Source organism: Vidua chalybeata, chromosome 4 (assembly GCF_026979565.1).
Source record: "Vidua chalybeata isolate OUT-0048 chromosome 4, bVidCha1 merged haplotype, whole genome shotgun sequence".
Lineage (NCBI taxonomy): Eukaryota > Metazoa > Chordata > Aves > Passeriformes > Viduidae > Vidua > Vidua chalybeata.
In genome coordinates, this window is record NC_071533.1 from 14,016,113 (window position 1) to 14,034,453 (window position 18,341).

Below are 18,341 nucleotides of genomic sequence, written 5' to 3' on the forward strand. Positions count from 1 at the left end.
GACCCTGGCATTAATTCCTGTGGCTTTGAGCATATGCAGGAGAAGACTTGCTGCATGTCCTTCTGTTTAAAGTGACCATTATATACTGTAAATACCACAAGGGCCAATAAATTAACTATTTCAGTTGCTATGAGTTCTTAACAAAACCCCAAAGGGGTTTTGTTAATTATTGCCTTGATGAGTGTTTCTCTGTAGTATTTTCAGCTTAAGGAAAAGCTCTCTTACTTTGAGTGGCTACTCATTTTTCTTGAATGTGTTACTAGAAAAGGTAGGAGAGAGAAGTTTTCTGGTCCTTGCAATAATACCCTTTGGCTCTGTGATCTTGTCTCACTTCTTCAGATCGTAGAGCCAGCATGATTTCTCTGCAGAGGGTTTTTGAGTGTGCAGGAGGAGTTTGGCTGTGCCTTCTGCAAATGATGATGCTTCAGGTTTACCCCCCAAGTATTCTGGTTCACACAGATCCCAGCAGCTGGTACACATGGCTCAACTGATTCCTAAGATTAGGTGAATGGCAAAATTGTCATTATCTGCTGACTTGTATTCTGTGAATTTCTGTTATTGACCCTCTTTTGTTAAGTTCTCAGTCTGAAATAACAAAGTATGAGATGCGTTAATTCAGTGGCTATTTTTCATTGAAGCAAAGAATTTTCACTGAATTAATCTTGGAATAAGTTTTATTATGTCCCAGAGACAGATATTTTCTTCAGATAAGCACTGTAATAATATTGAAATAAAACTATTCAACACCTGGTTTAAATCTCTTATTCTATGGAATATACACAATCATATTTAATAATGCTTCACCTCTTCTGTGAGATCCCTGCTACCATTTGGCCTGTGCATTACATGTATTTTCCAAAAGAAAGCTGAGATTGATTGGTTGGCACAACAAACTAAAGCCTTTCAGTTGGAGGCCCTTGGAGAGACAGCACTGAGAGTTTGGCCTTGATCTAAATCCTAATCATCTTGTGCTGCAAAGAATCACAGAAACAGGGTATGAGACTGGGAAATCTAGTTGGCAAATCATTTTGATAAAGAAGTCTCCAAATGTGTATGTATGTAATATAAACAGATTGACCTTTAGAATTTAAATGTAATTTTCTGGTTGTGGGGACAGAATAAGGCATTGGGGTCTGGTTGTTGGTTTTGGTTTTTTATTTTCCCCAAAAACTTTTTTGATGTAACAGCTTTTAAGCCTGCATCTCCTAGGGAAAAAGTTATTTTGAAATATTAAAATAAGTAATAAAATTCTCTCCTCTTAGAGTTAAGGCTGTGAGCAGAGCTATTGTGTATTTGTTATATCTTGGTGAACATTAGGCAATCTCATAGAGAGACTTTTAAAACTCAAAACTTTATCCATAAATGACACAGTGGACCTTTATTATGATTTATTCTGTCATTTTCCATTATGTTGGCTATATAATTCACATTGTGTTTTCCCCAAGAACAAAACGTTCCAGTCTTGCTCCATCTTTAATAATAGTGTGATCGTTCTGTTGCTGTTTTTTCATACTGCTCTCACGAAGGGTGTTACTATTCGCCAGTAAATCCCAAAGCACTTCACAGAAAACGCAGGAGAAATACTGAGATGAGGATGCATTTGCTCTGTCAGTCACTGAACAGGCTCAAAACAACGTCAGGAAAAGCCCCTGGGCCGCTCCCAGCACTAAGCAATTCTGCTGCCTTGAATAACCTGTTGTCTGGCATTAACTCATCTCCTGCTTTTTTTTTTTTTTTTTTTTTTTCCCAGTTGCTTTTTTTAGTTGCTTTTTGTGCATTTGCAGTGCACAAAAAGCTGGAGGCTGTCCACGCAGCTGGGTGCTGCCAGCTCCAGCTCCTGGCTGGCTGCTGGAGCTGTGGGAGGGGAGTCAGCTCAATTCTGGAGGCTGCTCCGCCAGCAGATTCCTGCATGGGAATGGGCTGGGGACCAGGGACCACCTCACTGCCTCTGGCCCGTGCTGAGCAACATGGCATGGGGGGGAGAGCTTGCCAAGCTCTCTCTGGAGTTGTGCTCATTTTTCCTACTGCAATCAGAGCTTTCAAAAAAAAGAAAAAGAAAAAAAAACCAGAATTATCCAGGACCTCGTTAACAGGTGAGAGCTCTGTGAGAGGCAGCACTGAGCATGCATCCAAGCCTTTGTGTCCTTGTGCCAGTTTTCTGCTAATGTAACACTCTGAAGTGAAGAGGAGATAAAGCAGTCTGAATGTTTCTGTCTGTGCTAACATTTCACGTCTCCCCTGTGCCTTGATTAGCTGTCAGCCTGCTGAGGAATTAATGGGGTTGCCTGATTTGAAGGCTGTCATTCGATGGTATTCATGGTGTGGAGAGACAAGATCCTTCTACAGGCACAGTGCTCAAAGCAGAGAAGTTTTTCAGAAGCTGGAGAGGACCAAGTTGTATACTTTCCCTTCCAGCTGGACGTCTCCATACAGGAGCAGGAGCAAAAAGCACCTGGACCAGTGATGTACAACATTTAGTTGCATGAGAAGAAAGCAGGGAAGAAAGGCTCACGTCATCTCTGAAGTCTTCAAAATGCAGCTCACTCTTTGCCACATCTAAAAACTTCACTGCTAAAGCAAATCTTGAGATGATTAGAGGGTGCATAATTAAGAGTCCTCACTTGGCTGCCAGAGCTGTTCACTGCAGACCCAGAGCGAGGCAGAAGCGCATTTGCTCTGACTCTTGCAGTGTTGGCCCTGGTAACACCGTGGTTAATTCACTCTGCTTGTGCTCTGCTGAGATTTCCCACAAGAGCACTGGATGGAGTTGGTTTTGAAATGCTTTTGCTAATTACTTTTTTTAACATGTGAAATTAATGAACAGAATTATTCAGGGACATTTTTAATTACATGGGGTCGAGACTTCAGCAGTTACAATCCACTTCCATAGTAATATTTGAAGAGTGTGGTTCCCTTCACCTGAGGAAAGGTAGCAAAATCTGTGCCTAAATTGATAGTAAAGTGCTTTTTGGCTCACACTTCTGGCTCATTTACATGCAGCCTATTTTCTAAAAAGGGTAAGTCTTTCCACTTTGCCAGGATGTGATGATGGATTTAAGAACAGCCATTTCAGGACACTCCAGAAATTCATCCAGCCCTGCAATGTGTCATTAGCAATGACCAATATCAGATGTGAATAGAAAAGTACAACAACAGGGTAAATTTTCAATTATTTTTTCCTCTAAATGTTCTCTAGCTGTTTGTGGTTCAGAGATTTCCCAACCCAGAGACAATGTTTTTATCATTAATATTTTGTGTGTCAGTCAGTGCTAACTAAACCAGGAACAAGTGGCAGAGATTGAAAAAGTGCACTGTAGCTTATAAATATTTGTTCTTTAAGAGTAAGACCACTGGACTATCAGCTACTGAACACAAGTTTTAAGCTGTGAGTAGATTTATGCCAGGTCTCTATACGTCCAAAAGAATTTGGTCTGGAATAATTGTGGAGCAGTTCATGTGAGCATTATACAATGCAGAAAATGAAGATACTATTTGAAGCATAGGGATTTCCTTGCATCTGCTGAAAACCTGTTTTGCAACAAACTAGAAGGAATGTTTCCGTGCCCCAGATCCATGTAGGGAAGTTGGTTGATTTTTTGCATAGAGACAAGACAATCCCAAGAACATCAGAGTTATTCTTCCCTTATTACCAACATGAACAAACTTGAATATTGATTCACTGCCTCTCCAGCTCTTAGCCAAAGCCATCAGATGCTGGTAATAGGGGATGCACACTCTCAAAAATTAGTGTTTTCCAGATTAACAGTGGGCACAAAGGGGAGCACAGGTGCAGGAGTGTATTTCCATGGTGCTGCTCAGCGGTGCTGCTGTGCAGCACGGCAGGAACCAGGTGAAAAGGAAAATTACTGCAGCAGATGTACTCCCTCCTGTGTTTCCTAAGCTCCCAGCTTGCCAAGCCGTATCCCCAGGATGGAGCACTTTCCCTGCAGAAATAATGACTGTGTTTGCCTTTTCAATCTGTTTTCATTTAACTCTGGGATTTTTCACAGATCACACGGACAGTGACTAGAAGTTGCCAAGTAGTGTCAAGCTGCTTTAAACTTGATATTCCCCACACTCCTAATCTACTCCTTCAGGAACAAAACAGATTTCCACAACTTAGGTAACACCGTGGTCAAAGTATTTCTTGGCTTCTCCAGTTTTCCCACTCTGGCAGGACCGCTAGGTTGTGGGTACCATGCCTCACATGGAAACACCAGTCTCAATTAAATCTGCTCTGTTCTCACTTAGGCATCCTAATTATTAGGGCTTGGGGTGGTGCTGAGCATGGAGATGGACAGACAGGGGACCACTGTGGAAAATGAGGCTTGGTCTGTACATGTATGTTTGTTACATCCTGGGGAAAGCATGGAATGCTTGTTTGAACACCTAGCTCCGTGGTGGGTAGCACTGGCTACCCAGAAAGCTGCCCTTCAGTAACAAACGAGAGGTGAGACTGGGAATCAAAGCCTTCCAAAACACACCAGGGTCTCATTTTTGGCACATCAGAGGAGGGGCTGTCAGTGCAGAGCATGGCGAGAGCCATACCAGAAGGCTGTCCTCGGGGTGGATACAGCACGGGATGTGAGGCGTGGGAGTTTTACCTTGTGAGAAGAAAACATTGCTCATCTGCCCAAGAGGTTGCTGAGACTGACAGAAGAGGCCCTGCTAAGTTAGAGGTGATCTGAAGACCAAGTTAGCGACAGAATGTCTTCATCCTCCTCCTAATGTAGTCTGGGCTGTCCCCTGCTTGGAACAGCTGGTGGGAGGACTTTGTTTGGATATCAGGGCGCTGCCGTAGCCTCAGAGTGGAAAGCAGGCTAGCGCAGCGTGACCCCTCCCTTCGGAGGAGGAATCTAATCCGTGCATGTAGTTTTTTGAAATTACATAAGGCTATTTAAGTGTGTTTCTTCCATTTTGGGGACGTTTGCCTGAGTCTGTTGTGCAATTAAGAGCAGCAGTAGCTGGTTTTGTGCAGCTCTGCTGGGGCTGCAGTGCGGTCGCTGCATCCAGAGCTGGAGCACAGCGGCTTTCATGGGGATAAGTCCCAGCCACCACCCGGACTGATGGCTGCCAGCAGGGTTGGCTCCCCTGGGAACAGGCTGAGAGCTATTCAAAGAGCTTGAATCTTTCTCTAAACATGAAATGCAGCCAGGTTATGACACACAGTTCATCCTCTGTTGGTTGAGATTAATCAGGGAGTCCCCAGGTACACTCCCTCAGCCATCAGCGCTGCGGGATGTGCGTGGGAATGCCGTGCACGCGCATCCACACAGAGGCCAGCAGGTTTATTGGCCCCAAGGCAGCGCTGGCTTTTCCTGACCTGTCCTGGCTTCTACAGGGCACATTCATGCAGGCACTGAGCAGGCAGGAGGAGGTGGTTAAAGCCGGCACAGCATCCTCGGAGACAGGACCAAGTGGAGAGACCCACTTGGTGTCTCAGCCCAACCCCAGGGCTGCCATCAGCACAGTGCCCATCTCCACTTTCTTCCCGAGGGAGGTGGGCCCACCTTCTTGGCAGGATTCCCCCTCCAGCACCAGGTTCAGAACAACATCTCTGCTCGTTTTCCATAACCACTTTAATCCCCAAATAACTGTTGAGACTGAAGTTTACTGTATAGTGAGATTGGGTTTAGTTTGAGGTAATCCAAATGGAGCATGATGGAATAAATACTGCTTCACTCACTGTTACTATTTCATCTGGCAGTGGGTGAAGGAAGGGTTGACTAAAAGAGGAAAGCTACTTCACACAGCAAGAATTTCCATATTGCTTTTAAAAATTAGTTAAATAAAATGAAAGAAAGCAACCCTGAGTCCCTTTCCTCCCAGCAGACTGCAGCATCTCAGAAAGAATAATGTGCAGCATCTCAGAAAGAATATCATGTGTGAAAATGCAGAAATAACTCCCAAATGCTTTTTCTATCTCTGTTTTTATCGCTTCAATAGCAGCTTATGAAACATTAGTGTAAAAAGACTCAAAGCATGAGTCTGAAAAGACACAGAAAACAATAAAGTAAATCCCATGGGAACAACTGTCACTGTCCTTCAGCATTCCATTGTTCACTGTATAGGACCAGAATGTCAGTCATTTATCACTTATTGATCACTTTAATGCTAGGCATTAGTATAGGAGTTCTGTAGCTGAAATTCCACTGAAAGAACAGTGTTTTATTGCCGAGTTCAAAACCCATGAAAAAATACTTCCAGAAACATTTATGATTGCATTTAATCTGTGACAAATCACAGCAGAATAAGTTTTGGCCAGTCCCTGGCTTTAACCAGATGCAGAGGGATTCAGGCTTCTCCATTGTACAAGAAAATGACTCATATATTCCTCTTTCATCCTAGGGGACAGATGAAAAACTGATTGCAGGCTTTCTTGCCACTATCTTTTTTTGCTCTTGGACCAGTCCTGTGCTCAAGGCTGCGTTTAAGGAAAATAAAAGATGTTTATGTCTAAGAGATTAAATATGCTTTGGCTGTAGCCATCAGTTAGTCCCAGCTGTGGCACTGTGCTAAACTTGTGCTGTATCTCAATCCTGAGGCATGGTGACAAGGAAAAAACCTTGAGTATTTGCCCCATCACATTTTTATGCTGTTTTTCCTCCACTGGCTTTGCAGACTTTCATAACCACAAGACATTGGAGATTGTGCTGGCAAATTGCAATCTAGATTTAAAAAATATCTATATATAAACTCTCTTCAAAAACCTTACATTCAGTGAAAGTTTGGCCTTGTGAAATGTTTATAGTACAGTATTTTGATGTCTATAAATTCTGTTGAGACTCGGAGCCCAATACAACTGCAGTCATTACAGACACAGAGAAATTGTTTTCAGGCTCGTGCCAACAAATTGTGATTAATTGCTTTGTTGTGGTGCAAGCTGGTTTCTGAACACGTTCCCCATTAACTCTGCGAGCAGCCCGTGCAGTCACTGGCACGCTCCACAGGATCCATCCATCCTCCCTTCCACATTATTGCCTGCAAAATGCAGTGTGCAAAGCTCTGCGTGGCTTCCTTCCCTCTATCTTTGCCTCCAAACTAGAAACTGCTTCTTTTTTAACTCCTCTGAGGATGCATTTGGGACCAGCAAAGACGAGGGTACTGCTGTCCTTCATAGCAATTACATATATTTTTTATTATACATTGCTATATATATATGAGAATAGCAGCAATTTATCTAAATTGAAACTCTTCTGTGGAAAGAAGACTCAGAGTCAGCTCCAATTTTAATTTTCTGCGAAGTTTGAAATCACTGAAACATTTTCTTTTATGATTTTGTTACTTCAGTTTTTTAAAGTAAAACTTACAGAAGGAAAAGGCAGGCATAAAAACGGGGGGCTTGAGATGAGCAGGCAGCATTTTTTAGCTGATTTCATACAGGTTCCTCCCCTTTAGATCTCTGGGTCAGGGTGGCTTTCAGGTGTTGAGCCTGAAGTCTTTAAACACAAAAAGTTTAATCTTCACCCAGCTTTAATTCTCCAGTCTTTTCACCATATGAGCTTGTAAATCTGCCCTGCACCACGTTTTCCAAAGTAGCAGTTTTTTGCCTGCTTTTAGCTTGTTTTATTCGTCAAAATCACTCGGAAGTATGAGCAAGCATATTCCAGTCTCTCGTTCTCTGCTTCCCAGCTTTCCTCTGGCTGCCGTCCACCAGGGACATGGGAAGAGGCACAGACACGACTTGGCTTTGTGGAAAGCAGTGGTGAGGCTTAAAAGCAGGTGAGACAGCACCAGAGAATGTGGGGGAGGAAGCTAATTTTCTCCTCTGGCATGTTTTTCCCTTGATTTAATCATTCCAAGCACCCTATGGATCTAAAATCTGAGCACAGGCGTCTTATCTGCTGAGGTGTAATGTTTCAGAGCTTCTGCTCAGAATAAACAAAATGAGGCATGTGTGCTTTCACAGAATATATTAGTTCATATTTTTGGAGCATTTCTGGTCCAGCTGAGGGAAGTTGGGTTCATGGTCATAAAAAACACATAGGCCTGGAACCTGGTGTGTCCAACAGGCAGGGATTATAAAGCCTGATGCCCTTGTCCAGGAACAAAGCTACAAGGGGAGGTCATACATATGTAAGGGAGAGATTTTTAAGATGAGGATGGTGAAACAGGTTGCCCAGAGAAATGGTGGAGACCTCATCCCTGGAAACATTCAAGGCTTGGTTAGATGGGGCCCTGAGCCATCTGAGCTACTTGAGGTTGCTCCTGCTCATTGCAGGCGGATTGCTCCTTTCCAACCCACACCATTCTGTATTCCTTCATCTCAGATTGCCCTGAAAACCCATCAGATTTATAATCCTCAAGTATAACCAAATTTCCTTTACACTTAGAGTAGCTTCATTGAAGTCAACTTTAGATTGGTGCAGTTGGAGCCATCAGTGGTGAGGAAAAGAAAGGTAATCTCTATCTGTAGGAAAATGTTATGGTGAACTGTGCTGAGCTGATTAATAAGAACAGAAATAATGCCTTTGTTCCGTCATAAGAATGGGTAATTATGTTTATATTACTCACAGCAAACTGTTTGGAGCTGACTACAGGAGATGAAGTAGCTGCTGTGTGATTTCACTCTCCATGGTTCAGGAGTTACATTCTTTTGTCTTAAAACCTCCATCAACAGCAGCTTCTGAACAGTTAACAAGCCTGGTAGAGGATCATACAAATTTGGCATCTAAGGCAGCTTTAATCAGCCTGAAAGTCATGTTGTAAAGAGCTTCTGGTGCTGTTATTTACTGCACTACAGTCATTTCTCTCTTCCTTAGAGCCACAACTCTGCCTAAAGTCATATCACCTACTGCTGTGATCAGATTTCACAAGTTAAGCAGAGTCACACCAAATCTGTGGGTGATGGGAGCCCTTAAAAATACATCTAGTGCTGCAGGCAAAGGCATCTGAGTCTCAGCTGGATGCCTGTGCTGCTTCTTGGGGGTCTCTCTCTCAGGATTAAAAGATATTTTTTGCACACAGCATGACTGCAATATGAAGGAAGAAGGGTGCAGGAAATGCTCCTTCTCTTTTCTGTCTCTTTAATCCCTTTCTACTTTTGTCCCCCTGTTGTCCCCATGCCTTGTGAATTAAAACCTTCTCCTGAGATGCTCTGTAATCTCATCTTGGGGGCAGGGTTTGTGGTGCTGCCGCCCCAGAACTGATAAGGTGCCTCTCTACCTCCCTGCTGGTGCTTCTTCATTCCTCACCACCAGCTTTTTGACAGACAGACACAAATGTCACTACTAAAACAAACCTAGTTGCTAATGATGTTTTTATTATTGTTATTACTATTATTATGGTTATTCTTATTTTAGTTAGGGGCACAAAAGTGTCTTTCTTCCTAGCAGAAGGAACCTAACAGAGGTTCCTTGAGTACTTAAGACCTGCAGAAAATGATAGTTCACATCCTCCTGTATCCTTCTTTTATTAAAGCAAGTGTTAAAGCTAATTATATAGACACCAGGGCAATTGCTGGCTCCATTCAGACACAATGAATGTTAATGAGAACGATGCCTTTTTTTTTTTTTATTCACCATAAAACAAGGTCCGTTGCCTCCAGCTCTCTGCTGCATAAACCCCAGGATGTATTTTTATATCTTTCCATTTGGTTTAGCATTGTCTTGCAGAGAGTGTGTGACAATAACCTTTAATTTGAGGAGATGCTACTGCACACTGTAATTAAGGCAGACAGTTGGGTGTTTTTTTGGTGTGTTTTTTTTTTTTTGTGTGTTTTTTTTTTTGTTTTGTTTTGTTTTTTGTTTTTTTCTTAATTATTTAAAAGAAAAGGCAATCAACCATCAGCAGAATCTTTTTAAAGACCAGGAGACCTCCTCCTTGTTAAGGTGTTTAGAAAGGATGTCTCCTAGAGCTTTTTTCCTTGAGAAAATAACCTTCTTTTTAAATATATTTAATATATCAAGGTATTCTATAGATTGTCTTCTTAAAGGTGGCTTGTTAAGGTTTTGCTGATGTAACAAAAACAAAACTGGGAAGGGTTTTGATTGTAGCTGAGCTCAAATTTCATTTTGAAGGGGAAAAAGCCTTTTAATTATTTCTGAAATAATTGCTTATGATAATACAATCTCCTTTGTAGTGTTTAGACAGAAACAGTTTCTATATAAATAGAGACATTTAATGTAAGAGTAACCTAAGCTTTGTTTGGAACACTGTGATACTTCAATCCCTTTTATAGGATCAAAAGGTTTTTCATATCAGCAGATAGCTGTTAAAAAAACAATTTCAATGATAATTGAAGGCCTAATTAGTTTGTAATGCTTAACTAATATCTTTACTACTTCATGACTTTCTAAGAAAGAGAGAAAATAGCTCCGCCAATTTAAGCTAAAGGAACTCATAAAATATGAATTTGAAAAGGCTGCTTGAAAACAAAAAGTAAAGGTTCTCTTATTTAAAAAAAACCCCAACTTTTTAAATTGAGCTAAATTAGAATGTAGTTTCAGCTTTAAAGTTCTGAGAGTGGCAGTATCTGCATCAATGGATTTCCACACAAACCACAGAGGAGGGCAGTAATTGAGGCTCATGTTTTACAGAGAGGAAAATTAAAGAGTGGAGGAGGAGGTGCTGCGGAGGGCATCCCATCCAGATGCCAAGGGATGGCCAAGGTCTCACCCAGTCAGTGTGAAAAAGGGGATACCAACCTGATATTTCCATTTCTTTTGCAACCACGGTCTTGTTTCATCCATGAGGATTATCAGTGGTTCTGACAAGAGAAGGAGATTTCACAGCAATCAAATAAAAGGGATTATTTGCTGACACTAGGATGGTTTCTGGGTGGAGAACAAGGGTAGAAGTGAGATTTATGGCGTGGAAACCAAAATCCAGGCAAGGTTTTCAGCTTTGTTTTATCAATGCTGCTCAACATTACACTCTCTACTGTGCATCACCTGCTTTCTCCAAAACAAGTTCATCCTCATCATGGAAATATGGACTTGTGGAAAACCACACACTTTTTCTGACAACACTTTTATTTGTAGGGTTCTAAAACAGAACCATGAACATTTTGGGTTGGAAGGGACTTTAAATCCAGTTCGCCGCCCCGTCCTGGGCAGGGAATGTGAGCTGCATAAGTACTAGATGAAAAAATAAATCGTCTTCAAATATGCTTCAAGAGGGCTTTCTGGACTGCTAGGAAAATGGTTTAAAGCCTTAAAGCTTCAGCTGTCTTTAGGATTATACAAGTTGAGCATCTTTGATGGGACTTTTGGTCAGTGGCTTAATGGTTACAGTGTACTGTGTCAGGGATTATGAACCCCCACATGTATGGTGCTAAATTGCTTGTGCCTTGGTTTAGCAGAGGGAAAAAAGCTCTGACATTGCACCCGCTATTTTGATAGAGTCATAAGAGTTCATGCCAGCCAGCTCAGAACCATTGTGATCAGATGTGATCAGGAAAAATGGAAAATGAGATGGTTTAGATGGGATAGCAGAGCACTGAAGAGAGCTAGGCACAGCAATTATGATATATGTATTTTTAATTAAATTTCATAGATTTTAAATGTCGTTCCAAGCAGGGAGAATTCCCAAGGCTACCAATCATTTCGCACCACTTATAATATCCATAAAGTGCTGCTGCCTTTCATCAAGTCACTGCAAAAAAGAAAAAAAAAAAGGAAAATCTTTGAGCAAAATGTGGAAGATTTATAGCTCTGGAAAAGTTTGCAAGAATGACAGTGTTGATATCCAAATTTTGGCACTGTTTGCTGTTCATTTAATCTTTCTGCTTTAATCTCAGCAAATGAAATTGACTTAAAACCTCTGATTTTTGTTACTCTCCAAGCTAATTCTAGGGCCAAAAAAAAAAAAAAATCTGTGATGAATATGCCTGAAGGATAATGGAAATTGATGTGCTTGGTGTTTGTATTAGAGTAGGATGTGCTTTGTACTATATATGCAAAAGTGCTACTGCTTTATCATCATATGTGATCTTCTGCTATAATACTTCCCTAGTGTTTCTGTTTGTATTTAATTTCTCCTTGATATCTGTAGAATACAACTTTCCAGTGGCAATATCCTGGTAAAGAAAAGCCCAGGGATATATTTCTACTGAGCAAAACCTCTGAAAAGAAAGGGAAAACAGATAAAGTCCCCCCACAAAAAACAGCTCGTCTAGAAGATTCTGCTATTGGTGATATATAATTACCTAATCGCTCCCATCCTGGTATGAAGCATATAATTAGCTGACATCCTCCCTCCTCCTGAAAGAGAACAAATGCTGCATGGATTCAATTAGGAAATGATTAAATAAAGTATTGCTGGAGCTCAGTACAAGGAGGAATCTGAAGGACTCAGATATTTCCTCTCAGTATCTCAGCACCTAAGATAATAATATCCATTATATCTTCTAAGTTGCTCAAAGCAAGGGCTCCAAGCAATCCAGGGAGGCAAAACATTAATCAGGAAAAACTGTTGTGTAAATAAGCTGGCAGACAATACCAATGAGAATGTGTTTTAAATAATAAAGGTAGGAATGACTCCTGTTCACTTCTGAACCTGAGCTTTTCTTTAACATGGCCAAGAAAAACTACCTGAGCAAGTTCCATGGCCTCTTCAACAATAGTCATTAAACAGTATTGTTTATATCCCTTTGGTATTATGAGAGCACTGGGGGAAGGCTACAATAATTGTTAAAAGCTAATAATACATATGGTATTTGATGATTTGTTAAATTAATGAATCATTATATACCTCAGATATGCAGTAACTGTGATTCTGGCAAGTATCACTTTATAACTTAACTGTAGCAAGATTGAACTTAATGGAAAAGCTATTAAAGTAAGAATGTGAAATCTTCCAGAAAATAATGCTACCATGTGCAGCGAAGACTGCAGAGCCTCTAGCTTCTAATCTCTTCCCTGGCTTCCCCGTATCTGAAGCAGACCTTTTGTTAAGTCAATTAATGAAATTAAATTATAAGTTAAAGAGAACTGCAGGAGAAAATCTTCTTTATAAGTCATTTATGTGATAGATAAAAAATATGAGAAAACTTAAGCAATTACAATTCCATGCACTTTGCTAAACAGTTGCAGCTGTAGTGAACTTTCATTCACTTATGGAGGTACAACTAGTTAAAATGCCAGCTCCATAGTTCATTTCCATAAATGAGCAATCCCAGCACTGGGCATTTGTGCACAGCAAATCTGTAGGTACCCAGGCTGTGGTAATTGGGAGCCTCATCCCTAACTGGCCACAGCTGTGGGAAGCAGGTGACCAGCATTGAAGGTAATGAGTGCCCAGGTGCACTGACCAACCTCCAAAGGTAACAGAGGGCACACAGGTGCAGTGCATCAACATCAGGGTATAAAAGGTTGGGCTGAAGAAGGGCAGATGCTTGCAGCCTTCTGAAGTGACAGGATGTCACTCTGTGTGGGCAGAAGCTTGAAGCCTTCTGATGAGGTATTGCATGACTCTGTTTGGGTAAATGCTTGAAGCCTTTTGAAATTCTGTGGTGATACTCTGTGTGTCATGGCTCTCTCATCTGTGACATGTGCTGTAACACAAATCCCTATCTGTAATCTGGAGTCAGCCATGGAGGCTGTAAGAGTAGTTTTTTCCACAGTTCTAGTTATTTTTTCCAGGACATGAGCCCTGAATCTGGCTCCAGTTTTCCTGGCTGTGTGTGTGGAGTGCTATTCCTGACAAATGCTGTCTCTCTGAATGGTTTGGGGCTCACCATGTGTCAGCAGGACCCCTGTAGCCAACTGCAGGCTCCATCCCCAGCCCAGTGAAGTACAACCCTTGGCACCATGTAATCTCTGTGGAAAATGCCAATTGTTTCTACTCCCCCAGCACAGATATGGAGGTTTATGGAGATACTTGCATATCTCTATGGGTTAGGTCTATGTGGTATGCAGTAAGAAGAGAAACTGGGAAAGAAGTTGAGAACTCAGCCTTTCCTCCAAACTCAGGGATGCACCAGCCTGGCAGCACCATGTGACACATGTTTATGGTGACAACTGTGGGATTTCTGCTGGCTTGATGCTGAGTTACTTGGAAAAAACCTTCACATAGCTTTTAAGATGGGCTTGTATTAACCCTAAACTTCAAAGAACTTATTTCTAAGTTGGTAAACAGAGTTTACTGGGTTACATAATGGAATTTCTGTAAATAACATCCCATGCTGGCACAATGCTATCTGTTCTGCTGTGGGATTAAAACAGACTTTGTCCTTCTGTAATTCTTGATTTTTCTCTGTTAGCATCCAGATTTTTTGCTTATGGCAATACACAGAGGAGAGGAATATTAGCAGGAATAGAGTTTTATGGCAGCTGTAAAAATAGTTGATTCCATATACCTTTGTGCCTTGCAGAGCATTAGTAACTGGATCCTGGCTACAGCATGTAATTACATTGCTTGATGCATTGTTGGGCATTAGTAGGATTCCTTCCATCTGTCTAATATTTCCCATCCAAGAATACTATCACATTTTATTACAGCCATTTAAAAATTCCTAATCCTTTTCTGGGCTCACTCTGGGTGTGATGATACAGAATTTCACCCAAAATATTTTAAAGGCAAACTAGGCATTAAAAACAGGCACGGGCAGTATTTTTTATCACCAATGTTTCAAAGTTATGCTTTTGCTGGTGTAAAATAATTTTGGGCTCATTAGAGATGACCAATCCTTTTATTTTTATTTTCACAAAATCATCAGTCAAATACAAAAATGCTTATCAGAGACCGAGGACTTCGCAAAATAAACAGTTGCGTCCATGGTCTCTCATGTTAATTACATATTAAATTAGCTCACCCCATAGGCAACTAACTTAAAAAATCAGATCTGAAGACATGTCAGTTGTATCTAAATATGAATTAATTTAACAGAGGAAGGCAAGATCACTCACCCTCCCTCATCCTTTGTTCCTCAGGCAGCAGCTGGAGGTGCCACATGTACATGAGATAAAACGGAAACATCCTGCCTTTGCTGCTGGTGCTTGAGACATTCCTGTATTTTCAGGGGAAGCACAGGTTGGATTGGCCTTTAGGGCTGAAAGGCTCTGTGCTGCTCCCCCTTTGTCACCACTCCCTGTGGAGGTGGCTGCAGCTCCTTCTCTGCAGGTGTCACCAGAGTCTCTCTGCCCTGGCCCTGTACCTCTGGCAGGGCTGGCAATCATGTAGGGCACTTGGGCTTGCCTGCTGCCAGCCTCGGGAAAGCATGGGAGCTCCTTGGCAGGGGATGCCAGGGCTGGCTGTGTGCCCTGCCTCGGGGAGCTGGCTGCACCATCCCCTTCCCTCCCTGCCCGTCTCCAGTGCCATTATTGGTGTTGCCCTGATAAAAGCCTGCAGTGGTTTGGTCTGAGCTACAAATGATCTCAGATGGTTTTGTAAAAAAGTTGAAAGTGTGGGTTTTTTTGCTAAAGTTTTTGTTTTAAATGTAATTATCAAATGAAAAGAAACCTCACAGCCTATCAGTTTTGTGTTGATCTCTAGGAGATATGGCTCCTTAAAAAACCCCACATGTAGGCTCTATAACTTCTCACTTTTGGGATAAGCCATTTTAAAATTATACATGACTTTCCAATGCTAATTAATTTCAGGGTCAAATTCCTTTTTTTTTTTTGTTCTTAATATCCCACTTTTAAAGTGATGGCCCAGTTGAGAGAAATAGGCAAAATACATTCCCTGTGCATTTTTACCCTACCTGGATGAAAAATGGCAAATACCCACAAACTGAAGGATTAGGCAGCATGGTAAATTCTCTAATTACAATAGACTGAAAAAACCCTCAGGAAATAGCAAGACAGAATGTGCTTGTGGTCTGCAGTTGGTTTTCATATAGTAGGGTGAAGATTTCATTAACATATTGAAGTGGCACCTTACTGCCCCACATCAGGGAAGGCTGGAGTAAGAACTATCTGTTGCTGTCTTTATGCACAGATTAGCCAGAAAAAATTCTTGTTAACTGGCAGAAGAGGATATTGCATTTATATGGTGATTTAGGGAAATGGAGGTACTAAATTTCCTGCACACAATCTTTTTTATGGACATACATCTAGAAGTACCATTGTGTGGCTCCATTGAAATCTGAGCAGGAATACTATTTCCTGCCGTTCTCCTCAGTACTTTTCTTATTGTTTCAGCTGTCTCCAGCATCTTGCTTTGAATCCTTGATTATAAATGACCTAAATTCTTGAATTACCATTTTTGTGTTTTCTTCAGGAAGCTTCTGTCAGTTTCCAGAACACACTATTTTAGGATGAAGTGCTTAAAATAGACACATATGATTTTGATAAATAAAAGAAAAACACTGCAGTCTGCAAAGCCATCTGAATATAAAAGTGGTTTGTCTTTTGCCCACTCTAATTAGGCTATCAAAAATAGAAATATTGAGCCAGGCACATCCAATTAAGTTTGCCATTCACCAAGCTTGAGGCTTTCTTATGGAGACTTCTACCATAATGAAAAGGAGATGGAAAAAGAAAGCAGTCATTAGCAACGCTCAGGGAATTTGGTTTTCTTGATGTGAACGACGGCCGTGGTAGATCTGGGAGGTGGCAGGACTTGGTGGCTTTTTCTTAGACAGTTCTCCTGGTGGTGCAGAGTATAATGATGGTCTTCTAGTGGCATCAAAGAATGTTGGTGCTGCTACTGAAATGGGCTTGCAGACTTGAGCAATCACCATGCTCACGTTCATTAAGCTGTGTAAGACTACGGGGCTGGAAGGGATTGCTTTATTTTGATGGCTGCCAAAGAGGAAGGGTGTGGGGTCCTGGAGCAGCTCGGAAGCCTTCCAAGGGCTTGGATTTTGTGTTTACATGGAGTGAGAGAGGGAGGGTTGACCAAATTGACTCACGAGGTCCCTTCTAGCCTAAACTTTTCTATGGTATTTCTGTAAGATCTTGAGTTGATAAGGATTGATTGGAGATAATGGTGGAGGATTGCTTGGGCTTCATAATCATCCTCTCATTCCCATAAGATCTTTTTGCCCAATGGAGTTCATTCAGCACCGCTTTAAATGAACAAGTATCATTTTCTGAATGGTGCTGGCTCGTGCCAGAAAGCTGTCATTCCCTGGAGGAACCATGGCTTTCTGGACAGGGTGGTTTTTGTAGTCGCAATCTTCCAAGCAAGAAAACCAGTGCAACCTGCACATAAGTGAATGAAACTTTGTCACCTGCAAGACAGGCTGAGAATCATTTTCTAGTAAGTGTCAGGAGATTTTGGAAGACATGTCACTGAGAGATTAATTATTACACAGAGGGGAAAAAAAAAAAAAATTGGGAGGCCAGTGTACACACATTCTGGTGAAAACTCACCTGAAAGACCCTTGATAAACTCTAGGATGAAACAATTCATCAGTGCTCATTTGCTGAAGGGAGTTGGTAAATTACTGGGGTAATTTCTATCTGCAAAAGTAGTTCACCAGTTCACAAAGAAGAATATATAATACTAAGGACTGTCTCACATTTCCAGCTGTGGATTAATAACAACTGCATGCATGCTGGCACATAATTTAGATTTCAGCCATGAAGTCTCAGAATTGTGGGCTGGAAACTGCAGTAATGTATTTCATAAATACAGCTATTGTTTTTGCTGGCATCATGTTGCACATAGCATTAAAGAGAGCACAGTGCAACATTTAGCAAACTAAAAGGCCAGGGAACTGTCTGAAAATCAAGTTTGCATTATTTGGGGGATCAAAAAGCTGTTCCAAATTGAACTAAAATGCACAGATCAAGTTGCTAAAATGGAAAGTGTGCGTCTATGGGTTTGAAGTTTTCCCTAATTTGAAACTTTTACTTATAAGGGACTATTTTAAAAGTTATTATTAAGATTGGATATTTATATAAATATCAGGCTGTAGTTCCTCCCCACCCCCAAGAGAAACATTTGAATATTTGATCTTGAATATTTGGTGTCAAGCACAAATCCAAGAGGAATCAAAACATACCACTGAAACAAGCAATTGCTGAACCAAGGCAACTTCATTTCCCTCTTCCAATGACATTATCATGCACATCCCTATGAAATCACAGCTTTTAGAAATTAAATAAATTTACATTAGTTTGGGTTAGGTTTTTTTCAGATCTGGGAACAGAATCACTCCCACTGAGCCTTAAAGTAAATTTTAATCTAAACACCATGAATTCCCTTTTAAATGTAGGTTTTGTAGGTGTAATTCTCTATTCAGACTAATGCAATTTCATTTTTAGGTATGAGATATATCTGAACACTTAGATAAATAAGTATTCCTCTTTTGTAAGAAATTTTTGGAGCATGTTGTTCTTAGATTTGAAATCACATAAAATAATGAGGAAGTTGAAATTCACTTTTTTCACAGCATGATTCCCTATCGTCAAGCTTTTGCTTATTTATGTGAGTATAAAATGGGATTT